Source organism: Anopheles arabiensis, chromosome X (genome assembly GCF_016920715.1).
Source record: "Anopheles arabiensis isolate DONGOLA chromosome X, AaraD3, whole genome shotgun sequence".
Lineage (NCBI taxonomy): Eukaryota > Metazoa > Arthropoda > Insecta > Diptera > Culicidae > Anopheles > Anopheles arabiensis.
The window spans coordinates 20,770,801-20,795,428 of record NC_053519.1 but is presented as its reverse complement, the minus strand read 5'-3'; the positions used below and the strand labels follow the sequence as shown (position 1 = coordinate 20,795,428).

The following is a 24,628-nucleotide window of genomic DNA, read 5'->3' as shown; positions in this document are numbered from 1 at the left end:
TGAGGGAGGGAGAAGAAGCGGACGAGAAAATGGGGGCCAATATTTTAAAATTTTTTGACCGTTTTTTTTTGCTCCGCCGCCATAAATAGTTCGTCCATTACGCCAACAGATGGCGCTAACCCTGCGCAGGAATTGCTGAAGTCCCACGCGGGCGACCACCCATAATCTGCGCTGGCCAGCGCAGGCTTTGGTGCATTTCCTGCGCAGGAAACTGCTCGAATTTGCGCAGCGGGTGAGCGCGTAGGCTGAAAGTGAACGCACACATTCACACATGTGTAATTGTGTGAGTGCAAAAACTGTGTAGAAACCAAAACACGCTCGCGCCTCCGCGTAATTCCGCGTTTTTCCAACCGTCTCCCCATGCTTCTACATGCCCCTCGCCTGAAAGTCGCACACTTTTTCATTCTCATTGCTAGTAGGGTATACATTTTGGTGTCGCGTTCCGTACGATCCCCTTCTTCGTTCCACACCCCTTTCACTGCGCTCCGCGCATTGACTCACCGAAGCGGTTTGAGAAGCGCGGCCGAACATACCAAACCGTAAGAACTCGTGAGGGAGGATAGGTCTATCGTAAAAGGACCCTTTCGAAGCACCTTTCTTGGCCAAATGGTCTGCTTTCTCGTTTCCTAAGATGCCGCTATGAGCAGGCAACCATACTAGGGATATTCGAAACGATTTTTCAAACAGGGATCTTAGGACTTTTAAAATTCCTTTTACCAAATGGTCTAGGCTCTTAATAGCCTTGACGGATTTTAATGCTTCAAGAGCGCTTCGAATATCTTCCCCACCCACCGTATTTTCCAGATCTGACCCCCAGCGGTTTTTTCTTGTTCTCAGACCTCAAAAGGATGCAAAATGCATGAATTTTTGCCATCGTTCTCAATAACTTGTGGCACGGTGCGTTGTCTTGGTGGAACAACACAACACAAAAGTTGCTTGACAAAAGACGCTCTGTCTCACAAACTAATTGACATACAGACGTAAAATTTTGACACGAATCATTTGAAGGTTGGTACTATATAAAAAAATATGAATTTAATACTAGCGGCGCCATCTATGTGTCAGACCGGGGACTTATCAGGCAACCTGTTATAATGGATGTATAGATCCATGGAACCGGTGTCTCTATACGTGGCAGAAGCCTTCTGCTTCGCTGAGAAAGCCGCTTTACAATCTGCGTCGGACCAAGGAGTGGGTGATCTTTTAAAAATTCTTGCCTGTGGAGGGGGGGTCTTCGTTTGGGCACCGAGGGTGCACTCGTTTATCGCCATAACGAGGTTTGTATACTCCTCATTTACGGTGAAAATTGGGTTGTACGCGGTTTAGCAAAGCGGTCATTTGGTCGCCGTATTTCGTCCAGACGGGCCGGTCTGGTGGTACAGTCGTCAACTCGAACGACTTAACAACATGCCCGTCATGGGTTCAAGTCCCGAATAGACCGTGCCCCCATACGTAGGACTGATTATCCTGCTACGGTAACAAAAAGTCACTGAAAGCCAAGCCCACTTTACTAGTGGGTATAGGCAGGCCTTGACCGATGCGGTTGTTGTGCCACAAGAAGAAGAAAAAAATCACCCGAAAAAAATCCAGACGATGGTCCTCGTTAAATCACAATTAACGGGGACTTTAATGACTGTATGACTCCTCTTGATAATCGAGATCTTCTGGATCAATCTGATCCATGGGCGTTAAAGTCACCCAGAATGAAAAACAGTTTTGATAGTACCTGTAGTATATATTGTTTAATCTCACTATTTTGGATAATTTATTTTCCGCGTTTCGGTGTAACTTTCAAACCTTTAATAATAACCAGCAGTTATTCGTTGTGCGGCAAAAATGAAAGAGAGATTTTATTCGCGACATTCACGGTTATTTATAAACTACTCGATCGAGTCGAACACTCGAAATTGAACGAAGAATTTTCGTGTTTCGTTAAGCACGATATGAAGTGACAGGGCTGTGCCTGAACATATGCGTAATTATAGCATGTAACTAAGTGTTAGTGAGATCGGTGTTATTGTTCAGGTAAGTGTAAGATTATATGGTCAGTTCAATAAAAGCACTCATGGTTGAACCACGTAATAGTACCGTTACTAGGTTACTTCAAGATCTTTGGTCTTTGGGACCAGATTGGCTCCCGGTGGGATATAAATTGAAACAATAGAAACGTCAAGATCCCCTAGCGTTGCCTGGATAGCGACGTATTCGATTCCCTCGGCTGTGGGGAGGGATTTTCTGTAGAAGCTGTGACTACTTCGAATACCAATTAACACTCCCCCACCTCACCTATCACTTGTTCGATCATGTCGGTCTTGAAGAATAATATTATATCCCGGGAAGGTAATATTTTTATCGGGTGAGAGCCAAGTTTCGCTTAGCAAAAATGGATTGCAATTATGTTGCCCTAGTAATACTTTAAAAGAGTCAATTTTTCCCAACAAACTTCTTCAGTTCCATTGTAGTATAGTAATCATTGGAGGCATTAATCATCCAAGCGGACCATCATACTTAGACATGACCAATTTGATAACCATTGCCTGACCATTCCTCTTAGGAAAGGAAATGCCAAAGGGATCAGCCCGGATAGGGGTTCCAGGAGGGAAAAGGAGTCTAGGAGGGCCAAATCTCTGTCAGGCTTGTTAGGGATTGCCTGGAGAAGGATCTGGGTTCACTGGAAAAAGGCAGATTGCTAGGATTATGAGGGTTACGGGAAGGTAGACGAATACGAACATCACGTGGGGGCATGGGACCCCGGGATTGGCGTTGGGTCGCATCAACGTGACGTCGAAGTGCCTTTATAGGGGGTACAATTTTGTTTTTCCGGATCCCTTTGATTGACACCCTCGGTGTAATTGATCTTTTCACTCCTGTTAGAGGGGCCAGATTAGACAAACTGTTCATTACCCTGAAGAAGTGAGAGTGTATCGAACGGATTCACTTCAGAGGTTATCTTCAAAACATCGGCGAATGACCTCGTTGAATTATAAAGGACGGCTTTTTTATGCTCGGCCTGCTTTTTGCGGTACACTGAGCAAGTAGACACTTCGTGCCATTAATGTTTGCAATGAACGTACTTTTGGGTGTCAGCCTTGCATTCTGTCGTAGAATGCGGTCCTTTGCACTTACCGCACCTAACAGCGTTGGTACAGTAGGGCTCGGAATGCTCGGAATCTGGCTGCATTTAGAGCAGGTTGCCACCTTTGTAACAAAGGGTCGACGGATGGGTACCCGCAGACCCTCGGAGTACAACGTGTTCGGCAGTACAGTACCCTCGAAAGTGATCTGGTGTGAGGAAGTCTCACGGAACCCCTTCTTTTCGTCAACAATTTTCGAAGCGTACAGTTTTTTCACTTCGAGGACCTTGACATGAGGCGAGGATTAGTAAAGGAATGCCCCTTGTCCGTACTGAAGGATATCCTCTAAGGGGTATTCAAAGTCATCTACCACACCGATGACTTCCACCAATCCACCGGGAATATACACCCGGTAATCCTCCGCCTAGTCCGGATCAGCCACGATAGCATTGGCCTGCACTAGATCTTTTGCAACTTTTTTGGATGCAGTCGAATAACGTCCAAAACACCTAGGAATTTCTTGTAGATCGATGCTGTGATCGATCTAACATCAAGCGGCTTGTTACGGGACATCAAGAACACATTGTGTGCTCTGTTAAAAGAAGTGTGGTACGCTTTTGCCCTTGGTTTTACTTCCTCTTTGGAGATAGCATCTCGCGATATTGAGGCTAAAGGTTCATTAGAAACCTTTTTCTTGGCTATCTGCCCTGGGTCGGAACTTTTATGCTTCACTGTAATGAAGCCTTCATCGGATTCATCCATGGGCTTCGCCTCCATGGGAAAGCCCGATCCAACAATTCAACCACGTGAAGGACAAGGATAGTAGGATAAGAGAGGATCACTTACCGAACACAGGACAAATGAGAGGAGAACGCGCTCTTCCAAATGCGAGCGCGCGAGATGCCAACGCACAAAATGCGAGCACAAGAGATGCGTGCCGTACGCACCTGTATTGTCGCTCAACACTCTCAAACAGATAACACACGGACAATCACATACACTACACACACTTAACATAGTACACTACGCACTGTACGCTTATTACGCACATAAAGCACAGATCGCTTCACGTTCAACTAAGCGTACGTAAATCTTCGTGGTGTGTATGGTGGGGTCAGTGGCTTGACTTTGGCCGTAATCATCCACCTGGAGCGCGTATCGAGAACGTCCGATTCGCTTCGTAGTTGGTGACAGAATGACATTGATATACTAAAAACCATAAAAATCTACAGGACACGAACAGGTAAATAATCATGGAATCTAAAGGTTATCCAGGAAAGCCATAATTTGCCTAAACGTTATACTTAATGGTTGTCTGAAACTTGGTAATAACGGGTAAAGAGCATAGCGTTCTAAAGAACTACAGACCAATTAGCTTTCTCTGTTGTATGGGAAAAATATTCGAAAAACTTTTAGAAAAACGTATAGCTGCTCACTCTAATGCAACAATTTAATTCTCAACAATTAGTTTGGTTTCCGCCCTTCCTTTTCCATCACTCATCAAGTCAATAGGATGACCAAAAACATCAAACACAATAGACAACACTTAACTCAACCGGAGTGTTGCTGCTTGATTCTGAAACAGCATTCGATTCTATATATCATGAAGGGCTAGTCTAAAAACTCATAAGGTTTAACTATGCAAGATATCTAATCAATATAATACATTCATTTATCGCTAACCGGCAGAACAACATTCCCGTAGCACATTTCACATCGAACCCATACACACCGTTGGCAGGTGTACCCCAAGGCAGCACACTGTCACCATTATTATTTAACATATACGTATCGGACATTCCAATAATGAGCAACTGCGAGCAATACTTATATGCAGATGATTTTGCATTGTCATCTACCGCTAACAATCCAAAAGCCATTATTAAAAATCTTGACATTGGTCTAAAGAAGTACGCGCGATACTGCAAAAAAATGGAAATTCAAGTTAAACGAAACGACAACCGAAGCTTAATTCTTCACGCGAAATACTTGCCATCGTAAACTACCCAATTCTAGACCCATGATCAACAATAATCCAATTGGATGGAAGGATTCTATAAAATATTCGGGAGAATAGGGTAAATGTACCAATAGTGGTGCAAATTGTAGTGGTACAAATGTGTTTATGGATTTAAATTGTTAGGAAGGTAAATTCTTGAATATTTTAACACATAGCAATTGTAATATGTTTTATCTTTGCAATCACAACCATTTTTACCATAAAACACATAATATTTACGAAAAAGTACATATTTTTATGACTGCTTAGTAGTACCTATAATGATGGTATGGTTCCTATAGTTGTCGTATTGTGTTCCTATAGTGATGGTAAACAAAGATACCTCCAAAACAGTTTATAATATCAATGGAACTTAGTTTTGAAGCTGTTTTCGTATGAATAGCAAGGATTACTGCCATTATTTCGATTTCTTACATAATTTGATCGTAAAAAATGTATGATTTTGGTTGACGAAAATACCCACACCCGGTTGACCTGTCGTCAACCCACACTCGGAAGAGAAAGCTTGATTTGTCGCCGATTTTTCACTCAGCGAGATAAGCGAATTTAGGCCTTTGTTTGGTAAATTACTTACACAAAACACATTTGTGTTGCTTATATTAATGAAAACTGTACGACAAGTCAAATGGTCGAAAAAAATCTAAAATGTCGTGTTTTTATTGATTTTATAACTAAGGCAACTATAGGAACATGCTTATTTTGCGTACCTGTAATGGCACTATGGTAATAAACATTTATAAATGCATAAATATGGTCAAAAGGCAATACATTTTAGTAAAACAATAACATTACATAACAGTTATGTTGAAAACTATTAATTGCGTGGTTATGTGGTCTTTTAGAACGTTAATAGAAATATGAGTTTCGGTATGAAATCCTAAGGATTTTGAAAAAATGTTGACACATTTCACAAAATAATGGATTTTTCGGTAATGGCCCAATTTAACTTTTAAACCCTTTGTGAAAGGCCATAGATCATTTGACACTAACGCAAATAACTTAATTACTTTTAATTTATTGTGTGCAACACATTTTAGTGCAATACCACCACTATTGGTACTACCACCACTGTAGGTACGTTTACCCTATCTAGAAAAACTACTGACATTCAAAACTCACACAAACATCCTTAGTGTTAAATGCGAAAACATGTTGAAGACGCTTTGTTGTTTCATAGGAACAAGAAAGGAAGAACTCTCTAAGAAACTCTTTATTTTCCTCAATAGGAAATCAAAACTTAATTAAAAAAAAGTTATTTTGTACAAAGAATTAAAACTCCCAAATATAATTTACGCTTCACCAGTATGGTCAAATTGTGCGGATTGTCATAAGTTGACACTTCAAAGAATATAAAACATATTTCTTAAAGTTTGCTCATTTCTCAATTGCTCATAGATTGTAATATATCCACAATATCCTGTAAATTATCATTGTTAAAATTTATAAATAATGTAAAATGCTCATTTGACACACATCCATTTCAGAGAGAATTATGCATTTAGCCAGTTAGAGTTAAGATGTAAATCTAATTTAGATTGTAAATATTACTAGCAAATTTAGTGTGTAAAATTTATTTTTAATTTTAGAATAGTGTAAGGTTAATTGTTTTCTTTCACATCAGGATTTTTTCCAAAGCACTTTTTTTTGTTATAATTTTTCGTTCCTGACTGTATAAGCTAAGCAAAGCAGCGAAAAATCAGCCTACAGCTACCTAAATCAATCACATCAAAGAGGAGAGAAGCTTATTTCGGGCCCATTGTAGTAAAATATGACGGAGCAAATGTATGAACATCTTATAAATATGGAAATAAATCAACTAACTAACTAACTAAACATCATCGCAAAATGCAAATAACATATTTTAGGTTGGTTTCATAGAAATACATTTTTTACCGATTTTTAAAAAGTGTTATTATAACTTTTTAAAGGCTTTATAAGTTTCACAAGGTTCATTCACAAAATATAGTTTTTAATAAATAAAATTTTAAAACTAAATATATTTTTTGCAGGAATGATTGTTTTGGAAAAACATTACAATGCAATGAAAAAGATTAAAAAATAGCTTTGATTTTCCATGCGAGCCTTATCAATTTAGTGAATAACGTTTGTTGTTGCGGCAGCAATGGGTAGGTTTGAGGCGCTTTTTAAATTGTAACGAATTGTTTCATTTGCAACGGCTAAGTTTGAGAAGGAATTTAAACTATTGAAACTTATCGTATGAAATCACGATCGCTGGACTAAATAAACACACATTTTCGGGAGCTAAATTGTTGAGAAAGCAACATGTGTGCAATGAACACATCATAGTAGTCTTTAGAAAATGTTTAATATCGTCAGTCTAGTTTAAAATACATTACATACAAGTTCATTGTTTAGTTTCTGCTCCTCCTTTTATTCCACTGTGTTATAACTCCGCTCAACAGGTTATGGGCCCAGAAGAACTGTCGAACAAGTGTTAAGTTTGTGTTATATTGAAGTAATAATCTATCGAAAATTTTAATCTTGAAGAAATACTGAAAACTTATCGAAAATTTTAATCTTGAAGAAACACTGAAAACTTAAATCTAGAAACATGTCTGAATCACACGTCACCATTGAAAAATTAAACGATCAAAATTACGCAATATGGAAATTCAAGATGGAACTTTTGTTAGCAAGGGAAAAGGTGCTGACTGTCGTGAAAGATTCAAAACCAGCAAGTCCCGACGCTGCATGGATTGCGAATGATGAACGTGCTAGGGCACTGATCGGTCTGTCGTTGGACGACAGCCAACTCATCCATGTCATGCAAACGAGTTCATCGAAAGATATGTGGGATGCCCTAAAAGGCTATCATGAGCGTTCATCTTTGTCCAGCAAAATACACGTCATGCGAAAAATGTTTGCTACAAAAATGACTGAAGGTGGAGACATTTTTAACCATCTCAAAGAACTATGTTCTCTGCGACTTCGTTTAATTGCGCTGGGAGAAGAAATGAAAGATAAATCCTTTGTCGCGTTAATGTTGTCCAGTTTGCCAAAATCCTTTGATGGTTTGATCGTGGCTTTGGAAAGTAGGCCTGATAAAGATCTTACGGTGGATTATGTAAAAGGCAAATTGTTGGATGAAGGAAGACGTCGAGCAGATGATGCAGATGAAGATAAAGCGTTACTATCTGGAGGAAAGAACAACACGAAATTTTGGAAGGACAGGAAACTAACAACCAACAAGGAAAAACAGTGCCATTATTGCAAGAAGAATGGGCACATAAGAAAAGACTGTAGAAAATGGGCTGCAGACAAAAGAAGTAAACTAGATGGTGAAAGCGTCAACGTTGCTAATGAAGACAATCGAGAGGAAGTATGTTTGTTCATTGGAGAAGGAAACGAAACTGGACCATGGTGTTTCGATTCTGGTGCAACTTCTCATATGACGAACGATACGTCTATTTTGAAATTAATAGATAAATCGAAGCAATCCTCGATTTCATTAGCGAACGGAGATTCCATCAAGTCAGCTGGTGTCGGAAGCTGCAAATTGTTTTCCATGGATGGAAACGGAAAACGCAAGAAAGTTTCCTTGGACAAGGTGTGTCATGTACCATCTTTGACGACAAACCTATTATCTGTAAGTAAAATTACCGATAATGGATTCGAAATGCTTTTCGATAGGTATGGATGTCGTGTCCTGAAAGGAAAACAAGTATTGCTGATTGGTGAACGTAAAGGTGGTCTTTATTATCTAAAACAGACTGAACAAGCCATGTTGGTAGATAAAAACCATGAAGCTTCCTGTATACACCTATGGCATCGTCGATTTGGCCATCGTGACATAGAAGCCATAATGAAGATTGCGCGGAACAATTTGGGAAGCGGCTTGAACATCAACCGATGTCATGTGAAATCCATTTGTGGATCATGCTGTGAAGGGAAGATGAGCCGTGATCCTTTCCCAAATTCTTCATCTTCAAGGACATCTGGTGTTGGCGAACTGATACATACGGACTTGGGAGGACCGTTTGAAGTATCAACAGCCCGAGGAAGCAGATATTTTATGACTTTGGTTGATGATTTTAGTCGGTATACAATTATCTACCTGTTGCAAAACAAGTGTGAGACAGAAAACCGGATCAGAGAATATTGCTATCCGAAAGTCATCAGATCGGATGGTGGTGGTGAGTACAGGAGCAATTCTTTAAAGGAATTTTTTGTAGATCACGGCATCGTGCATCAACAAACTGCCCCATATTCTCCACAACAAAACAGCGTGGCTGAACGTAAGAACCGGTACCTCGTTGAAATGATGAGATGCATGTTGGCAGAATCTAACATGGATAAGGTGTTCTGGGGTGAAGCGATCACCACTGCCAATTATTTACAAAATCGCTTGCCATCCTCCTTACTGGAATCGACACCTTACGAAATGTGGCACGGAAAGAATCCTTCGTATGAACATCTTCGAGTATTTGGTTCAGAAGCTTTCGTACACATTCCTAAAGAAAAACGGCGTAAGTTGGATAAAAAGGCTGAAAAGTTGGTGTTCGTCGGATACGCGGACAATCAGAAGGCCTATCGATTCGTAAACCTGGAGATGAAAATAATTACCATTAGTCGTGACGCAAAATTTTTAGAACAATGCGAGGTTGAGAAAATTGGAACAAAACCGAAACCAACGACATCAGAAGGAGTAGTGGTACTGCCACTTGGATCAACTCCTTCATTATGTCGTGCAGAAGAAACTACCACGAGAGAAAACATTGTTCAAATGGAGGCTTCTGCTGAATCCTCCTGCATTAGGGAATCGAACATGAACGATACCGTGGATGATCTTGATGTTACACCATACAACAGTGCATCTGATGGCGAACTATCAGATGAACCAGGGGCTATTGAAATGCATCAAAGTGTACGTAGGTCCATTCGAACAACAAAAGGCATCGCACCTGTTCGATTCAGGGAGGAAAGTTATATGGCGGGATCTTCTGAACAAAACGAAGAACCCAGAAATTTGAAAGAAGTTTTGCACAGTCAAAAAATGGATATCGGCAATGGAAAATGAACTGAAATCACACGAAGAAAACGGAACATGGGATGCATTGGTAGAGCTACCTGCTGGCAGAAAGGTTGTTGGTTGCCGCTGGATTTTTAAGTTGAAGAGAAATGCAGCTGGACAAGTAATCAAACACAAAGCTCGTCTAGTATGATCAAGTATTTGCTCCGGTCACAAGCCATACAACATTTCGTTTGATGCTCGCTATAGCTTCTAAAACACAGATGAAATTACGGCATTTAGATATTAAAACAGCCTATTTATATGGTGATCTAGATCAGGAGCTTTTTATGCGACAACCACCTGGATACGAGATAAAAGGCAAAGAGCATTTGGTTTGTCGATTGAAAAAGAGTATTTATGGTCTGAAACAATCAGCTCGATGTTGGAACCAGAAACTGCACGGTGTTCTGCTAGAGATTGGCTTCCAACAAAGTGCCGCTGATCAGTGTCTGTACTTTAAAACTGAAGATGGAAAAAGAGTCTACATTTTAGTGTACGTGGATGATATGATAGTCGGTTGTGTGGACGAGACTCTCATTGATTCTGTGTATCACGCTTTAACCGAACATTTCGAAATGACGGACCTGGGACCAGTTAGTTACTTTCTGGGAATGGAGGTTAAATGTGAAAAAGGTAACTACAGCGTTAGCCTCGAAGGTTACATTGAAAAATTGATTCGTAAGTTCGGATTGAGCGAAGCAAAAACTGCGAAAACACCGATGGATGAAGGATTTTTGAAGCAGCAAGACTCAAGCTCTATTTTGAAAGACTCTACTCAATATAGAAGTCTGGTTGGTGCTCTTCTATACATATCGGTGTGTACGCGACCAGATATTGCTGTGAGTACGGGAATAATTGGTCGTAATGTTAGTAATCCTACTGAATCATGCTGGGTTGCGGCTAAGCGTGTTGTAAGATATTTAAAAGCAACTAAACATTTTAAGCTCACTTTCAACAAAGCTGGTAGCGATTTGATTGGTTATTCTGATGCTGACTGGGCAGGTGATACTATAACAAGAAAATTGACTACCGGATATGTGTTTTTCTATGCTAGTGGAGCTGTGTCATGGGCCAGTCGCAAACAAACCAGCATTGCATTATCGTCGATGGAATCAGAATATATTTCCTTAAGTGAAGCTACTCAAGAACAAATGTGGCTTACTCGATTGATGAAAGACTTAGGAAAACATATTGAAAACCCCGTTAAAATTTTTGAGGATAACCAGAGTTGCATTTGTTTCGTCAACTCTGATAGAACCAATCGTCGATCGAAACACATTGAAACAAAAGAACACTTTGTCAAACAACAGTGTGAATCTAGAAAAATGATGCTTGAATATTGTCCCACGGAAGAGATGGTTGCGGACATTCTAACGAAACCACTAGGAGCAACAAAACAAAGAAAATTTACGGAGATGTTAGGGCTTCATGGCACACGTTGAGGAGGAGTGTTGAGAAAGCAACATGTGTGCAATGAACACATCATAGTAGTCTTTAGAAAATGTTTAATATCGTCAGTCTAGTTTAAAATACATTACATACAAGTTCATTGTTTAGTTTCTGCTCCTCCTTTTATTCCACTGTGTTATAACTCCGCTCAACATAAATAAACACACTTTTTTATAACTCACAAAATTTCCATTTTTTCTTACACTTGAAAAAATATACCAATATTTCCCGTAGTCTTTGCATATAGAACGCAGAGTTTTCGAAATCAGAAACTTAAAATTCGGTTGCTCTTCTTGTTACAAAGACTTGCTATCATTAATTGCTTTTACTTAATATCATTGACTCCCGGTTATTTTTGCAGAAAAATTATCTGTATGATACCATGATTTCTTTACCATGCTTTTGCACATTTTTGTGACGTTTTAGTAATGCAGAAAATTGGCAATGCAACATTCGCATTGCAGATTACAGTGTCCGATTAAGAATACCCAACACTATACAAGATTTTGAGTCAAAATTTGAACAGCAACCATGAAACTTAGGTTTTCTATAAATCAAAATTTATATATATATATATATATATATATATATATATATATATATATATATATGTATATATATATATATATATATATATATATATATATATATATATATATATATATATATATATATATATATATATATATATAATTATGTTTACGATAGCCCGGAGTAAGTTTAAAAAAAAATATTACTGGGGATCTTTATTTGCGAACTGCTAAACTAAGATTAAAGCTAACTTCTGGATTCGGTACTATTTAGCTAGGCTGGTGTTTTCGGTGCTGCCAGGTTTGCCGGTCACGTTGTCGTCCACGTTTATGATGATCATGTTGCCTCGGTCCGTCTGAACATACGACACCACACCTGGTCGTGGGAACCTGCTTCCAGTGAAGTTCCCGTTGGAACCTGACTCCGCGCGTGGAGTAACATCGATGGCTCGCTTGCGACCGTTTTCTTACTCAGCACCTGTATCATAGCGCGTAGCGCATGTGTACATAACTATATATATATATATATATATATATATATATATATATATATATATATATATATATATATATATATATATATATATATATATATATATATATATATATATATATATATATATATATATATATATATATATATATATATATATATATATATATATATATATATATATATATATATATATATATATATATATATATATATATATGTGTGTATATATATATATATATATACAGTGGCCGGCAAAATAAAGTGGCCACTACTTACAATTTTACATGTTTAAATTTTTTTCCGTCTAAATTAAAGTTATTGTACTGCTTTATTTTTTGAAACATTGGGGCCCTTTCCGTTTGAAACTCGTAGGCTGAAATTTCAGCCTGTCAGCTGTTTGCATTGTATAGCAGTTTTCGAGCAGCTATCTGAGGGAGTATAATACACAGGTGGGCTTATCCCAAGGTGTATGAATTTAGAAGACTGATTTTTATCGCTTCTGCTTTTGAATGCAGATTTTAAGAGTGTTTTGAGTATTCGTCAAGCCTCCAGAAAGCTCGTTGGAGCAAAAGTTTTCAATCGTTCTGTCAAAAAGTGAGATATGTACACATGCGCTACGCGCTATGATACAGGTGCTGAGTAAGAAAACGGTCGCAAGCGAGCCATCGATGTTACTCCACGCGCGGAGTCAGGTTCCAACGGGAACTCCACTGGAAGCAGGTTCCCACGACCAGGTTTGGTATCGTATGTTCAGACGGACCGAGGCAACATGATCATTATAAACGTGGACGACAACGTGACCGGCAAACCTGGCAGCACCGAAAACACCAGCCTAGCTAAATAGTACCGAATCCAGAAGTTAGCTTTAGTCTTAGTTTAGCAGTTCGCAAATAAAGATCCCCAGTAATATTTTTTTAAAACTTACTCCGGGCTATCGTAAACATAATTGGCGCAGTCGGCTAGGCCCAATGCACGTTCAGTGACAAGTATTCAAGTACAGTGCAGTGAAATAACGGAAATAAATCTGTGTATCGCCCGGACTTTGCTCCATCGCCCGATCCGTGGTTGACTCGTGACGATCGCGTGAATTTCATTATTTCATAAAGTGTAAGAACAAGTGCACGAACGGTTGGTTTCAACTATTTAGAATTGGAAGAGAACATTCGAACAAAAGCTAACGGCAAGACTCCCCAGCCAGCGTTACTGGGTAAACTAATCAACGCAGGACAATCGCTGACCCAACCCGTGGACAACGAGTGACCAAAGAAGAAAAGGAAGGACAATCGCTGACCCAACCCGTGGACAACGAGCGACCGAAGAAGAAAAGGAAGGACTTAGCAAAGGACAGGTAACGGAAAACCCTAATTTCCCGACACGTGGATAAAAAAGGTGAGCTACATCCTAAAGCATAAGTTCCCCCACTCTTATAATAAAAAGGCGGTAGGCAACAAACAATTTTTATCATTGAATGCCAAAATATACCCCTTTCCCAAAAGTTCGCTCTTTGAAATTCACTAGGGACAAGAAAATACCAGTGAAAATGTAACAAAATATACACGCATTGATTGAATCTATGCGCTTGTTAGAGGAACGCGTTAACACACTCCAAGCGAAAAATGATAGTTTACAACGCTTCCAACAACAACAACAGCCAACGACCTCGAGTCGCAGTGCTGACTATTTTCGTATCCCGGATCCAATTAGGGTCATTCCCGGATTCGACTGAAACAAAAAACAGTTAATCGGTTGGTTAACAACAGTTAAAAAAACACTATACCAATGTGGCACCAGAAATATTTAGTGTCTACGAACAGACCGTAATTAATAAGATAGAGGTGAGCACGTGATACTATTTGTGTGAACGGAAACCCTACTACTTTTGATGAAGTCGCAGATATTTTGCAGAACGTTTATGGCGATCGAAACAATATCGCAACGTATCAAACACAATTGTGGAACCTAAAACAAAACGAATCTTTGAGCCTTCACTATAGAAAAACAAAAGAAATTTTGATCAATATGAAATCAGTAGCAAGACAGAATACGGTATACGCTTCACATTGGGAGGCAATTAACCTGTTTTTAGAACAAGAATGCCTCGCTGCGTTCATAAATGGTCTGAGCAAAACATATTTTGGATATGCACAAACCGCACAACCAGAAGACTTGGAATCAGCTTATGCCTTTCTATGCAGATTCCAAAACGCTGAAAGAACCAAATCAAACACCAATAATGGGTTCGAAAAACATCCTAGTGTCGACAAAAATGTAAAAAGGGATAATAAATTTTCACAACACAAACACCTTGAAAATAGACCATTCAATAACATGAAACCATCTTCAGATCGTCCAAAAATTGTTCCCATGGACGTCGATCAATCCTTACGGTCCAATATGAGAAACAAAATTTTCTCGCATACAGCCGAAGAAGATGACGGAAAAACAATATCAGAAGAATCCGATTCAGACGAAGAAACTGATAATGAAGAAGATGTAATTTTTCAAATTACTGCAAACTTAAACCCACCGAGTTAAACGCAATTAACGGACTACCCTTTTACACAACAAAATTAAATGGCTCAAACATCAAACTTTTAGTAGACAGCGGAGCGAACAAAAACTTTTTAAATCCAGAATTAGTGCCACTAACTCAAAGAGTGAAATGCGAAACAATCACCATAAAAAATAAAAATGGTAAGCTCAAATCACAGGAATGCACATTCATAACCATTCTAGATAAAAAATTAAAATTTTACCTTTTCAAATGTCATAATTATTTTGACGGAATACTCGGATACGAATCACTCTCCGATATGGAAACACTAATTGATACAAAAAATCATAAACTTATTTTACCCGATCGTACAATCGACTTAGAAATAAGAACATTAGAACCCCCTTCAATTACATTAAATGCTAATAATTCTCAAATTATAAAGCTTCCTGTTTCTCAAACAAAAGGAAACATTTTTCTTCCAAAAGACATTCAAATAAAAGATGCAATAATTCCTTCAGGCGTTTATAAAGCAAAACAAGGATATGCTAAAGTTCTTGCCAGGAATTACGGCGACACATTAACATTTCATTGGACTAAACCAGCAAAAACATATGAATTAGACAAAATGATCGAAATAAATCACATGAGCACACACCCATATAATGATCATCCGCAAAATTACATAGCAAATCTCGAAAATTTAATTCGCACCGATCATTTAAACAAAGAAGAAAAACATAAACTTTTCGAAATTCTTAAACAAAATCTAGGCATCATCCATCAAGAAAAAGAAAAACTTTCATGCACCACCGCTATTAGACATCGAATAAAAACTAAAGACGATATACCCATTCACACAAAAACTTATAGATACCCCAATATTTATAAAGCAGAAGTGAATAGGCAAATCGAAGAAATGATTGCTGACGGTATTATCCAACATTCTATATCCCCATGGACACCCCCAATCTGGATAGTCCCTAAAAATCAGATGCAAGTGGAAAGGAGAAATGGCGCATCGTGGTTGACTATAGAAAATTGAATGAAAAAACGATCGATGATCGATACCCTATTCCGAATATACAAGAAATTTTGGACAAGTTAAGTAGAAGCATGTACTTCACTACACTTGATTTAAAATCCGGCTTTCATCAAATTGAAGTTGATAAAAAGGATAGACCAAAAACAGCTTTTAGCACAGAAAAAGGACACTGCTGCTTTTCAACGAGCCATGAACAATATTTTAGGTGACCTTGTAGGAAGAAACTGTCTCGTATATCTAGATGATATTATTATTTTTGGTAAATCACTCCAACAACATTTGGACAATTTGAATAAAGTGTTGAAAAAATTAATTGAATCAAATTTAAAGGTTCAATTAGACAAATGTGAATTTTTAAGAAAAGAGTGTGAATTCTTAGGACACATCGTAACTCAAGATGGCATCAAACCCAATCCAAACAAAATAGAAAAAATATTGCATTGGCCCATACCAAAAACAACAACCCACATTAAAGGCTTCTTAGGAATCCTTGGTTATTACAGAAAATTCATAAAAGATTTTTCAAAACTGACCAAACCCCTCACAAAATGTCTTAAGAAAGGTTCTAAAATAACACATAATGACGAATTTATAATTTGTTTCAATGATTGCAAACAAATGCTCACTACTGATCCAATTTTAAAATATCCTGATTTTAGCAGAAAATTCATTTTAGAAACAGACGCAAGTGATTTCGCCCTTGGCGCTGTACTTTCACAAAAATTCGAAGATGGTAAGGAACACCCAATCGCTTACGTTTCTAGAACGCTTAACGGAACAGAGTGCAACTATTCAGCTACCGAAAAAGAGCTACTCGCCATTGTTTGGGCAACCAAGCATTTCCGACCGTACATTTTCGGAACAGTTTTTGAAATAAGAACTGACCACAAACCTCTTGTTTGGCTAAGACAGAAAAATGATTTAAATAGAAAACTTCTTCATTGGAAACTTTCCTTGGAAGAATTTGAAATTAAGTATAAAAAAGGGAAACTTAAACTTAATGGAAATGCAGATGCACTATCCCGCATAACGGAAAACCCTGCTTTAACATCCGAATTAAATGCAAATACTCAGTGGCGTATTTAACGGTAACCAAAGTAAGCAATTGCGGGGGGCCCCGTCAATGAGGGGCCCCGGAATCTTTAGTACATAATCCATAACAGAAAACAGATACATAACAGATAGAATATGGTACTGTATTAGCAAGGAGGGCCCCGTGGGGCCCCGCGCTAGACGAACCATAAGCAACACCACCCCCACCCCCCCTCCCCCCGGTGGCAACAAAATTTAAGTTAAAATGTTACATAATCAAAGACGGATGCCGAGTACCCCTGGTAATAATGTACAAAGGGGCCTCAACAACTCTTACTGCTTAGGGCTTAGCCCCCGAGACTGTAAACCCGCTACTGCAAATACTGCCTCTAACAACACTGACACTATGACGCAACACTCAGCAGATACTAATGATGACGAATTCATCCCAACTACTGAAAAACCACTAAATGAATTTAGAAGTAAAATAATACTAGAAGAAAATAATAATGATTCTCGAGAAGCAATTACACTTTTCGGAAATTATCATGGAATAACAATAAAAACACCCCTTTTTGGACCAGCTATGTTGATCAACATAATCAAAGAATATGCATCTACCAAATGTGTTACTGGCATTTGTTGCAGCGAAAAAATCTTACAAAACTTACAAATTATCTACAAAAACTATTTCTCTCGCACAATACACACACAATCAAACTATTTTGGACAAAAACAATTTTAGAAGATGTAACTGATGAAATTGACCAAGAATTGATTATTGAACGCCAACATAATGCAAACCATAGAGGAATTATTGAGACCAAACTACATATCTCTAGAAAATATTATTTTCCAAACATGAAAACTAAAATTACTAAATTTATTAACATTTGCAAAATATGTCAAAAAGCTAAATATGAAAGACGCCCATATAAACAAAAATATCAAATTACTGCCACTCCTAAAAAACCTTTGGAAATCGTTCATATGGACATCTTTATAATTCGTGATAAACATTTTCTAATCCTTTGCGATAAGTTCTCAAGACTAACCATGGCGATTCCTTTACAATCAAGAAACGCTATACATATACTAAAAGCACTAACTCAATTCTTCGCTAACGTTGGAAGACCTTGTTTGCTTGTGATGGACCAAGAATGTTCGTTTAAATCCACCACAATCAAACAATTTCTTGAAGAAAATAATGTAGGATTCCATTATACAAGTGTTGGTCAATCCTCTTCAAATGGAACAATTGAAATTGTCCATAGAACAATAAGAGAATTGCACAACATAATCTCACTACGAGATTCTACAAAAAAAATTATCAACTACTTCAAAAATTAATTTGGCAGTCTCAATTTACAATGATTCTATACACTCTCAAACAAACATATCCCCTAAAGAACTATTTTTCGGCTTCAAAACGAAGATCCTATCCCTGAGGACCTTCAAGAAAGAATTAAACAAAAAGAGGAACTTTATAGAGTATATGTCACAAAACAAAAAGAAAAAAAATCCAAATACATAGAAAAACAAAACAAAACACGAGAAGAACCAGAACTATTCAAAGACAATGACACGATCTTCGAAAGGAAAAGAAATAATTTAAAACACGAAGAAAGGTATCGTGAAACGAAAGTTTTCGATAACCTAGTTACAAATATTTTAGACCGAAATGGAAGAAAAATCCACAAATCAAAATTGAAAAGGAAACGAAAAACCTAACATACCATTTAAATTCTTTCTCATCCTTACGGAAATCACAGCTGAATATTATAAAAAAACTAAAAATGATATTAGAATGATTCATTTCCTCATAATAGTTTTAAAAAATTCAAAACTTATAACAGCAACAATTTAAAGAGACTAACCTTAACTATATTCAGAATTTAGCCAATAATATAAGCCTAACCAACCATCTTAAGGACACCTTAGACTGTAAAATCCTATCAGCTTATAAAAAAAAATTAGGAAATATAAGACCTAGAAAACAAAAGAGAGGCATAATAAATGGTTTAAGAACAATTATAAAAATAATCACAGGAAATCGCAGATCAGAAAACACTTAGAACATTCAATATTTAGAACATTCAGAAAACAAAACCATATCCAACATTAACGCTCAAGTTTGAATTAATTCAGAAATAGCAAAAATCAGTGAACAAAATTACACAAACTCTAAAAAAAATAGAAAATCAAATGAATAATCAGATAAAAGTCGTAAAAACTGAAATAGAACAAGTAAATCTTATCCTGAACATTGATAACATTGTACAACTGTAGAAGACATAGAAGAATAGACGGATGTAAAATTTGAAGCCAAGCATAAAAACACCATTTTCAATGTTAACGAAGAGTGATTTGCAACAACCCACAACCGCTAAACGACAAGTGTATCTCAAATATCATCAGAAATCATCCATCTAAATCTACCACCACCACGAGCTCCGAGCATACGATAATACGAGAAATGAAACCAGGAGTCATTCTAATCGATACCACCCTTGGAGTGCCAGTCATTGATTCATCAGAATTGATTCATGTTCAAACAGCCAAATAATAGCAGTACCAACACTAATTGAAACCGGCAATTGCACCGTAAAAATCTTAAATAGCACATATTGATGTGTTAGACCAAGAAGACAACTTCCTACCCTTAACTGGCAGCAAAACAGAAATAACTCTAAACAAGCCAAGTATACAAGATCTGCACACAATGCAGGTGCTGAGTAAGAAAACGGTCGCAAGCGAGCCATCGATGTTACTCCACGCGCGGAGTCAGGTTCGAACGGGAACTCCACTGGAAGCAGGTTCCCACGACCAGGTGTGGTGTCGTATGTTCAGACAGACCGAGGCAACATGATCATCATAAACGTGAACGACAACGTGACCGGCAAACCTGGCAGCACCGAAAACACCAGCCTAGCTAAATACCACCGAATCCAGAAGTTAGCTTTAGTCTTAGTTTAGCAGTTCGCAAATAAAGATCCCCAGTAATATTTTTTTAAACTTACTCCGGGCTATCGTAAACATAATTAGTGATATTCAAATTTGATTATAAAAAATGCTATGAGACCACCTGGACTACATACACTTTGATTCCAGATTCGATCACCTGATTTCTTTAATGCACCTTGGGATAAATGTAAACAAAACCGTGTTTTCGAGCAGGTACTCGAATCTAATTCTAGCTTTGTGGCTAGAATAATCTAGACTGAAAATTGCAGGCTAGTATTTTGTGTGGTTTTGTATGGAGTGTTAACATGATTTCAGCCTCCGACTGTCAAACTCCATACAAAAAACTAACTTGAATCGTGAAGGCCCCCGAAATCGTGAAGGCCCCCGAAATCGTTAAGGCCCCCATTGTTCGTGATATGCTTAAGAATGTGCAGTACCATAGCATGACAAAAATGAGAAGTTTGCTTCAAGAAAAAAATATTTTTTTCCGATTTGATTTGATTGAAAAAAAAAATTAAAAATTCTTCGTGTATAACTTGACTCGTCTTCCTGTTGTAACATCAATTTATTTACTAACTCCGTATTTTTCACAGAAAAAAAAATATAAATTCACACAGGATGCTTATATAGGTATTAGCTTTCATTATGCCGTCGATTCAAACCATGCTCCCCACTTCTCGTATAGAAATCCCTTCCCTGGTCATCACATTGCACTCTTCATACATATTGGTTTGTTGGATCGCGTCTAGATATTTTTTAACATCAGTTCTTATTTGGACTCATCTGTCCAAATATCAGTTTTTCAACAATTTAATGATATATCTGCATGTTTTTGATCATATTGAAGCCAATTGGCTTTGTTAGTCTTGCTGTAGCTCGGGCGAGGAGCTTGAAAGACGCCACATCTAACGGACAATAAATTATGAAAATGGCAATGTGATAGCTAGGGGGTGTTTATCTTTAGGAGTAGCGCGAAAACTAGTGTGAATCGAAAGTACAACTATGGCTGATACCCATTTTAACATTCTTCATCAATACTTTTGGATATTTCTTTAAAAAAATGGGTTTTGAAAACTAAAAACATGTTTCTACAGGCTAACATCTCAACACTTACAATCGATACAAAAAAACATGTCTCAACTAGTATCGTATAAAACACCTTGCATGTCCTCCATGGAGTCTAAATCTTGGTGCAATCGAGAATTTGTGGCAGATTCTATGTGCGAAGGTGGATAACACTAGTGTAACAAACATAAAATTTAACTTTAAAGCTCTTGATAACGCTTGAGAAGAACCAGATGCAAAAACTAGTGGTAGAACTAGATAAACCTTTAAAAAATAAAAATAAAAATACGCCAAAGATCCTCGAACATGTAAAGAATGCGAGAGGAGCGCAAATAAATTATAAGTTTGGTGTTATATTTGTTCAGAAAAATATTTTCTAAAGAATAAATAAAGTGGGCACTTTATTTTGGCACAGTGATTTTGATCAATTTTGGAAAAAAATATTTTTTCTTGAAACAAACTTCTCATTTTTGTCATGCTATGGTACTGCGCTTTCTTAGGCATATCACGAACAATGTTTAAAAAAATAAAGCAGTTCGAGATCATTTTGACAGTTACATTTTTGTTTATAACTCGTGATCGAGTTGGCATAGGAAAACAAGCAATACGTCATTCGACAGCTAAAAGTGTACGGAACAAGCAGCGAAAGAGTACATTCCACATCCCGCAAAAAAGAGTACATTGTGGAAGCGGATCACATGCATCATGATGATCTGCGCCGGACGCGACAACCCCGACATCATGCAGTGCGTGCAGTGTTCGCTGAACACGGTGAAGGCGATCCGGAGTGAGCTGGGAAAAAACAGCGACGACGACGAAGCGGTGACAGCACGAAAACCACATTCTCAGCGGCGGGATTGCGTGCGGACCGACGCTTTCCTGGCTGACCTCCAGGCGCGCGTGATGGAAAATCCGTGGATCGGTATTCGGCCGTTGGCACGTGAAATGGGGCTGAGGCTGAACGCGGACGGGTACATTTCCATGCTGGACACCGTCGTGAAGCCTTGGATCACGAGAGTGGCCAACGGCAGACCGTACGTGTTCCAGCAGGATTCCGCTCCGTGCCAAACAGCCTCCAAAACGATAAAGTGGTTGGCGGCCAATTTCAACGACTTCACCGCGCCGAATGTGTGGCCTCCCAGCTCCCCGGATCTTAGTCCAACGGATTATTTCGTGTTGGGCGCGGTGGAACGGGACACCAACAGAACCTCCAGCAACACCAAGACGGAGCTGATGGCGAAAATCAGGTCCGTTTTCGCGGCCCTACCCCGCGAAACTGTCGCCAGGGCTTGTTCCCGGAGACGGATGGAGGCCGTAATAGAAACCAAGGGCGGATAGTTTGAATAAAATAAATAAAATACATGGTAATATATATATTTATATATATATATATATATATATATATATATATATATATATATATAGTATATATAGTATATATATATATATATATATATATATATATATATATATATATATATATATATATATATATATATATATAGATACGTTGTGGCCACCGGTAACATTAATTGTGTAAATCAGGTAATATATATATACTATATATATATATATATATATATATATATATATATATATATATATATATATATATATATATATATATATATATGTCTATATGTATATATATCTATATATCTCATATATTTGTTATGAGATGAAAACAATTTTTGTATTAGGTGTGAGATGTGGGCCAGAAGGAATACGTTTGTTTTAGCCTTTTTGAATTATTACAAAGTGTTCACTCATCTTTATCAGCCGTAGTTTAATTGCGACTTTACACACCAGTCTTCCCGCTTCTCCAAGTATAAAAATCACTCCCTGGCCACACATTGCCATTTCATGTATTCACGGTTCCATAAGTATGGTATCCTTTTAGCTTCTCGCCTGACAAAACCACCGTGCTTCAATAAAATCAAAAGTATGCAAATATATCGTAAGACTGTTTTCAAAATGTCCTATGGTCAGATGAGTAAAAATTTTAACACAGTGAAACACATTCCAATGAACGATGATGAATGAATGGTACAATGTAACTGCCAGTGGTTGGTGTGGTACTGCACATATTCCAATCCATAATGTGAATAATCCATAATGCAAGCAATAAATGTTGCTAGTAGTGGGCTATGGTAGTAGTGGGCACTTTATTTTGCCAGTGACAGTAAAGATATAGATACATTCCGTATTTATATATATATATATACACATATATATATATATATATATATATATATATATATATATATATATATATATATATATATATATATATATATATATATATATATATATATATATCTATATATATATATATATATATATATATATATATATATATATATATATATCGTGTCTCGTGTGCGGCATTCTACAGCATATATTAATTTTAATTTTAACAGTTGATTGTTGACAAGTTGATCGTTTAAAAACATACATCGGACCAAGAACTAAGACATATGGCTAGGATATCCTCTCCGTGTTTAAGTTCACATAGGTATCAGAAGAACACAATAGCTTTAATTTACATGTATACTGCTTTCAATGATTGTATACATTTGCTGTGTTCAAGGGTGCAATATATTGTCTCGATTGCGTACATACACTTTACTGCTTGAACACGTGTGACATAGATACACATGTATTCAATACAATTTGATTTTTCTTATTCTTTAGTGTTGATGGTATTCACTTCAATCTTTCATGCAATACATTAATGTTTCAAGTCAATATTTTTGGATTAATACATATCTGAACGTTAAACTATGTTGCTTTCACAAAAAATTGGTTCAAGTTACGAATGCAATACAAATGTTTAAACATATTCTTAGCAATTATATATTATCAAATATGTTATGCATCGCACCATAAGTTATACTAACGACTTTGACGCACCTGCTTTTAGTAAGAAAACGTACTTTCTACACTCAATACAACTTGCACTATATTTTTTAAAGCATTTTTATAGTATCAAATCAAGTATGTTTTGTAAATAAAGGCAGCACAAGGTTATGATCCTTTCATTAGAAATGAAAACATATATCACTAAAATTTTCTCTATAGGAAACAACACGTTTGAAAGAGTACACAATTTTCTTTTAATACCGCGGTGACGTACAGCCAGTTTGCAACTGTTTTGCAAGCATCCTGAAAACACAAATGAACCGAGAACGCGAAACGAAGATACTTCGTGCACGTTTTCATATGCTTCGTATTTCAATAAAACCTACCGAACAAGTTCAGCTTACCGAACAAGACCCGAGTACAACTCCCTACGTTTTTCGTCAAGCCGAATATACGAACATGTATACATATATATGAGATAAAACTTTAGCGCAATTTACTGCTATTCAGGAACGAGCAATTATGACCATTTACAAAACAGGTGAAATAAATTAAACCCAAACAA

At 37.4% G+C, this 24,628-nt stretch overlaps 1 protein-coding gene across 4 annotated transcripts in view; it reads right to left on the bottom strand.

Moving 5' to 3' along the window:
* LOC120905829 (lachesin) overlaps nucleotides 1-24,333 on the bottom strand; it is a 205,043-nt gene extending 180,710 nt beyond the window's left edge. For 3 of the 4 annotated variants that reach the window (XM_040317039.1, XM_040317043.1, XM_040317042.1), the window contains exon 1: nucleotides 24,115-24,333. The gene's annotated coding sequence lies outside the window, so the exon portion shown is untranslated. Of the gene's footprint in view, nucleotides 1-3,920; nucleotides 4,166-24,114 lie in introns of those variants that run through there. The other variant, XM_040317041.1, reaches the window with a different exon arrangement.
* Nucleotides 24,334-24,628: the final 295 nt, after the last annotated feature.